This window comes from Mesitornis unicolor, unplaced genomic scaffold (genome assembly GCF_000695765.1).
Source record: "Mesitornis unicolor isolate BGI_N332 unplaced genomic scaffold, ASM69576v1 scaffold9055, whole genome shotgun sequence".
NCBI lineage: Eukaryota > Metazoa > Chordata > Aves > Mesitornithiformes > Mesitornithidae > Mesitornis > Mesitornis unicolor.
Genome location: NW_010187592.1, coordinates 10141 through 17132, shown reverse-complemented (window position 1 = coordinate 17132; position 6992 = coordinate 10141).

The window sequence follows — 6992 nt, the reverse complement described above, 5'->3', positions numbered from 1 at the left end:
GGAACTGAGAAATGCACACACTCTAACATGCCAGAAAATACAAATATATGAGCCTACTAAGATGCTACAGTCTAGGGTTATAGAAACTTAAGAGACCATCAAGTACTTTGAAATGCCAGTGGACAACTGATAGCATTTGAACTTAGCAAACTCCAGATAATGTGTCTATATTACCTATGGTTCTCTACATGTATGAAGAATAAAAAGAATAGAAAGAGAATGACGGTATCATGGCTGTTTATGCTGTATTAAAATGAAGAGTTTCCTTAAGCTCATTTTAAACACCTTTACACAGACAATAAGTAGCATTCCCAGCTCTGTATATGGCAAATGGATGTGTCTGTGGGTTGTTTTTTAAACTATTATTATTTAAAGCATGAAGTCATACATGAAGTTGCAATTCATCAATAAGAAAGTAATGCAACTTCCAACTTGCTCAGAATCCTATAAGTATCAAACCTTGATCAACGTCTTCATATTTGAAATTGTCCTTGAATATAAACAGGAATCTCCCTTTGCGGGCTACAAGGGTTCTTCAAACAACAACAAACATCGTTGTGGTCCCCTTCTCACCACGTATCTTTTCCTGCTTCTCAAAGGCTGGGGCTTTCATTTTCATTATTAAAAACATGCCTTTTCTCATACAACTCTAACCTTTGCACATGCACCTGGACACACGTGCACATGCATAAGATTCAATTTCCCCGAAGGATTTATTTTGTACTTACGCATCAACACTTTTCCTTCAAGCATTGTGAAGAAAAGAAAAAGCATTGCTGGCTACCCATCTGAGCAATGCTGTCATGTTTGCAAACAGCATTACTTCTACTGCAGTTGGAAAAGCTGTTAGCAGGAGCATCACTGGAGCCACCTGCCCACCGGCTTGAGAACACACTTCAAGTTCACATTTCACTCAAACAATAGCCACAGAAATTAGTATTTCATACCTAAAATAACGGCATGTTCCTGAGGTAAAGTTCCTTGCAGGATAACAATTTAGATTTCTTCACCTAGAGAAAGGGCTCAGACTATGGTCAAAACTCCTACATTATTACTGAAATCAAATCCAGATTAGTTTTCCAATCACTTTTCCAATTCCAGGGGTCTACTCGAGGAATTACATTCATTTTAACTGAACTGCTTTTCGTAAGAAGTGTGTCAGGCATGACAAGTTAGATTTTAAGCAATTTTTGCTCAATTATGATCAACTTTTGACATTGTCACCTTATTTCTTAGTATAGTTCAACACATTTCCTATAAATAAACTGTAAGTGTTAAATAACTACTGTTAAACATTTCCCACTAAGGACACATTTGTCCATTTTCAGAGAAAAACATATCTAGGTATCTACCTTACAACAGGCACATTTTCAGATTTACCTTACAACAGGCATATTTTCAGATTTTCCTCTGGCCAGCCTAAGAGTGACCTACCATAAGAAGGGATAACATTCTTTTAGTAACTTTACAGACCTGGTTTTGTAGATCATCATTGACAGCTTTCCTGCAGACAATAAAAATAAGCAACTACTTCTGCTACCTCAGGGGGCATCTTGTTTCTATTCTCTGCAAAACACAGTGAAGAGGAAAGCTATCTGTGACAGCTCCAAGCCCCTGCTCTAACCCTTTCAACCACAGCAAGCAGACTAGAAGAAATTCGATGACCAGATCACAACCTCAACCATATAAAGAACGCTATCTTCGCTCCAAGCTTGCAGCCTCAGGTTGTAGCTTTTATGTACACTTTACTTTCAATAAAAGGCTGACATATAAAAACATTCCTAATTGTCTTGATAACATCAGAACAACCTTGAAGAATAGTGTTCTTATTCAAGATATGAAAGAAGAGAAAGAAGAACTGGTAAGGGGCTGTATCAAAAGTAAGTCCATATTTAGAGACAGCCTCTTCAGAAAGACACACCAGGCATTCATATGCCTCATCTACCTTGCTGTATTTCTAGTTGGCTTCTAAAATTAATTCTCAATTATTCTTGGGGAAGTTCACTTGAGCACTAGGATGCAGCAAACGTCAATGTTTTAAAGAATGCAGAATCAGTATTTTTTATTGCAACTATGGGAACAAGAACCAAGAGTGCTTATCATTGCAATTAGCATTTGCAACTGTCACAACAATTTCTGCAGGTTTGTTGGGTATATAGGGGGTGATATTTATCATTCACTTTAAAAAATGAAAATCAAAGTCAACACCCAAAACAAACAGCTTCCCAAGGAAGTTCAGAAAAAAAAACTGAGTCTTCCTCAGCCAGCCCAGGGCAGGGAATGAAGATGTCATCTCCCTACACACAGCTCAGCCTGAGCAGTGTGTTGTTTCCAACACTGACCAGGAAGACTTCCTACAGACAGAAGCCTTTGCCCTTGCCTAGTTAAACCTTAAATTTCAACACATTCCCTCTAATTGTCTTATCACAAAAGCCTTCAGCTGACTGGGGGAAAAAAAACAACCAAACAACCCCAAACAGTTGTTCTGCTGCAATTAGTGCAATGAGGACATAATCCTATTATCAGACTGTTTTTATCAATTAAAATGAGAGCTTTGTCACACATAGTGTTTATACAACAAAGACGATGCACCACATCTACTCTACAGAGCACCTTAGAGACATCTGAGCTGTTTATAATGCTGGAAGCCAACTAGGAGAGCGAGTGTAGGCAGTCAAAAAGGAGGGTATTCCAATTGGGGCAGGATTAATGAAGCAAACTGCACGCTGCTAAAGCTGGGTATTTGCACTCAGAACTGTGGCATCTCTGTATTCAGACTTTGCAAGCAGCCTATATCCTTGCTTTTTACTTGATCATCATTCTTTGCAAGGCGGAAAGACTGCTTCCCTGAATGTATTTTTGAGAAAAGACTCAAGAGAGCTCAGACAGATCAGCTCAGGGACTGCTGCAGAGACAAAAACCATGCACCTGATGCTATCTGATTATTTCTTTTACACAGCAATGCCAAGTGGAGGACGAAACACCCACTAAAGCATTCTCTCATGAGATCTGTATTAAAAAAATTCTCTTTCATCACTGAAGCTGAGAAGTCAGTCTTTACTCTCACCTTCCGTACATCCATGGAAGTGACACTGACCATCTATTTTGGAAACAGAAACACTAACCTTATTCTCTCAAGCAGGTGTACTAAACACCTAAAGTAACACCAGTGCGCATCTCTTTTCCTTTCTTACTTCATACATGGGTCCCAAGAGTTGGTCAAGAGTTCCACTCTTCCCCAATATTTGTCCATATTCAACAGGCTAGCTCATGAAAAGCCTGTATTAAGATATTATTAAAGCTGGTCTTCAGATGACAATGTGCAATCCAAGTTTAATAATAATGATAATAATAATGGATTCTCAACACCACGTTAATAAAATTAACTAAATTTTACTTAGATCAGTCTAGCAGTACAGAGTCACTACTACAACAGTACACACCTACTGCCTAGAACACAAAAATCATCATTATATCACGAATAGCAACCCCGAGAATAAGAACTAGTATTAAACTTAATTTATATATTTACTTGCAATAACAGCTAGGCTGTTTCACCATTCTGCTCAGTTCTCCCTATGCTTCCACAACCACATGCTGCTCCGTGGGATACAACCTAACCGAAGACTGCGTCCTGCTCTAAAATTCCTAAGACCACTTGCTATATTCTGAACATGTAGATACTGCACATATCTACAAACATCCCTTTTGCACAACCACATGCTGCTCCGTGGGATACAACCGAACCGAAGACAATTTTTACTGCATCCTGCTCTAAAATTCCGAAGACCACTTGCTATATTTTGAACATGTAGATACTGCATGTATCTACAAACATCCCTTCCACTAGTTTTTCTGATTAATTTTTGTGCAAGACATCATTTTTGCTCTGACTTCTGGGCACTATTCTCTCCAAACAAAAAAACCAAACAAAGAAAACCACCACCACCAACACACACCACACACCAAGCAGCTCAGACCCTCACTCCAAAAAAACCACCCTAATCAAGAACAGAGTACAGAAATCCACAGGGATATTGCATATTAGTGAAATAATTAAATACTAGATTATCGATCCAGTTAAATGTATTTATACAAGCATTTATGATACAGGCCTAGTGAATACCACTATCCCCAAACGGCACAAGGCTGACACTCAGGAGAGTGCTTCCCTAAGAAGGCATAACAAACCAGAATGTAAGACCCAAATGAAGAGACTTCTCAAATGATCTTAGGTCAAGTTACTTCATCTGAAGGAGTACCACTCCAACACCCTGGTAACAGTATCAGCCAGCAGCACCCTAAGCAAAGCTCACTAGCTTCATGATCTCTAATGTGTGGGAAAACCGTGCTTTGCAGAATTTGAGATCCTTGTCTGTTTTGCTTCTTTCCATTTTGCTTTCCAGCTGGCAGTGAAATCACGTAGGATCACAAACTCCAAAGTTCTGGCAAGTAGCATTTCACAGATCACTACTCCAGGCCAGCGTGCTAGCAAAACAGAACGGCTAAAAGTGAAGTGATGAGCTATGTTTCTCCCCTCACCCCCCATTCTCCCAAGTGATGTTGCTTTGCTTTTGGTTTTCTTTTCTTTTAAGTATCTTCTCTGCCATACTGACCTAGGTCACTATTATTAGAACAAGGATTCCAAAATTAGAGTATAGTTTTTAACATGCAATTGAAAGTATTTATCTTCTCTTTATTTAAGATCAATTTTAGCTCAGATCTTTTTTTTCCCCAAATAATTTCAAAATCAAGATCTTCAAGAAACTATGTGATATTTTAATTCTTTACATCTCCAAATGCAACTTGAAAAGCACTTCTTTTAATACAAGTAACTGCTTAAGCAGCACACACTGCCCATCTTCAAAAATACCCCTGTCCCTCACAGTATGCTTGTGGCAGGGTTACACTTATCTATGTGGCCATTTCTACCTGTAACAGTTCCCCATCAGCTCACCCCAACTCCATAGACAGCAGATGCCAGTGGCATGGTTCGTAAGGCTGCCCTGTTAACATAACAGCTCCAACTACTGCCTCACATCAAAGTAAAATAAGCTGTATTGAAGTGTACAAGTGAAGTTCACTAAGTGTACACAGCTGTGACCACAGTTTCACAGCAACTGACAACTTGGAATGGGAAATTCTGATCAAATATTACCAGCTTGTTTGGTTTGTTTTAAAACCACAGAGGTGGGCAATTGGCAGTGCAGGCTGCCCAGGGAGGCTGTGGTGTCTCCATCCCCAGAGATGTTCAAGACTCAATTGGACAAGATCCCAGGCAACCTGCTGCAGCTTCTTTAGAATCACAGAATCGCTTGGCTGGAAAAGACCTGAGATCATCACGTCCAACCGCTCCTGTCTACCCGTTAAACCATATCCTTAAGTACCTCGTCTACCTGCTCTTTAAACACATCCAGGGATGGTGACTCCACCACCTCCCTGGGCAGCCTGTTCCAGCTTCTGACGACCCTCTCAGTAAAGAACTTCCTCCTTATCTCTAACCTGAACCTCCCTTGGCACAGCTTGGAGCATGAGGCTGGACTAGCACATCTCCAGAGCCCTCTTCTGATCCTGTTGTTCCACAATTATTCTATAAACCACGTTTAGTGAGAACTGCTTTGAGCAGAGGGCTGGAGTAGCTGTTCTCTAGAGTCACTTTGAACTTTAATTACTCAGTAATTCTACGTAAGTCACATTTCCAGCACATTCCTGAAACCAAATCCAATCATCCAACTGCAGACACAGCCTCCACCCCTGCTCTTATATGCAGCTCTGTGTTATTGTTTTATCACTCAGTTAAGAACATCATATGGATTTCTTCCAGTTGGTTTTTCCCACTGAGGGAGGAGGAGAAGAACACAGTATCTGTACCACAGGAAACAAAATCATACTGTATTATTTTTATATAAGAAACTTAGATCAGGCTTATGTACCTGACTATTGCTTCTTAATTAAAAAATACAAAGCTAAAACACACACAAGTATAAAAATTACCAACATGAAGTTGAAGTTAGACATCAGAACAGCAATCAAAGCGCATTCAACCGCCTCATTTTAAGCCAAAATGCCTCTTTACCTTGTTTCTAATTCAGAAAATGACAACCTAGCTACCAAGCACTGCACCATGTCAACTTCAGGTTATTATTCTCTGAAGATCTGTCAAATGAGAGCATCAGGATAGGCAACAGAATCCCACTAAGACAGAACAGGGTTGTTTCTCCCAAGATGCTACTCAAAGCTTTCAAATATCAGACCAAATACACTTTTAAAGAGCCTTGCATGACAGTTCAAGTTACAAATGCAGTATTATGGCCTTGTCATCCTCCAGCTTGACAAAAAACCAACACACACAGGTTAATTTATCATTAAATCCCTGGAGTTCTTTTGTTTATGTTTTTAAAGCCCACAAAGCCACAACAAAACAATACAAATTCTTCTGAAATTAAGATTTGAAATGCAGGTGCTCCCAACAAACACACACTGCCTTTTGTCTGGTAAAAGCAGCTGACAACTACTTTTGTAGCTTGAGAACTCTGCGAGGACTTTTCCATGACATTTTCGCCCCTGAACCGCAGTATGAAGAAATACACCACTCTGTGAAGTAAGTTTTTCTTTTTATAGGTACAAGATTACTTCTTGTGAATCTCGATCAACCACTCTTCCTAAGAGATTTCAGGTTTATGTCCTTCCCTACCCTCAACAACCACACACACAGATGGCATTTCTCCCCACCCCCAGTTTGGGTAACTTAGTTAAGAAGATGCAATTTTAGCAGCCACATGGCTGCTAGAGCATCTGCAGAACACACTACAACTCTAAGCTCACATGAACTTCACACATTCAAAGGAAATGAGTTAGAAGCCAAGGAAACAGAAATGCAGGAGTTTAAAGAGAAGGTGGTAGTGAATGATGTTAAATACTACAACTCATTGAAAAAGAGTAACTTCTTTGGTTAGAAAGTTATTAGCAACTTTGGAGTAAGGAGTGAACAG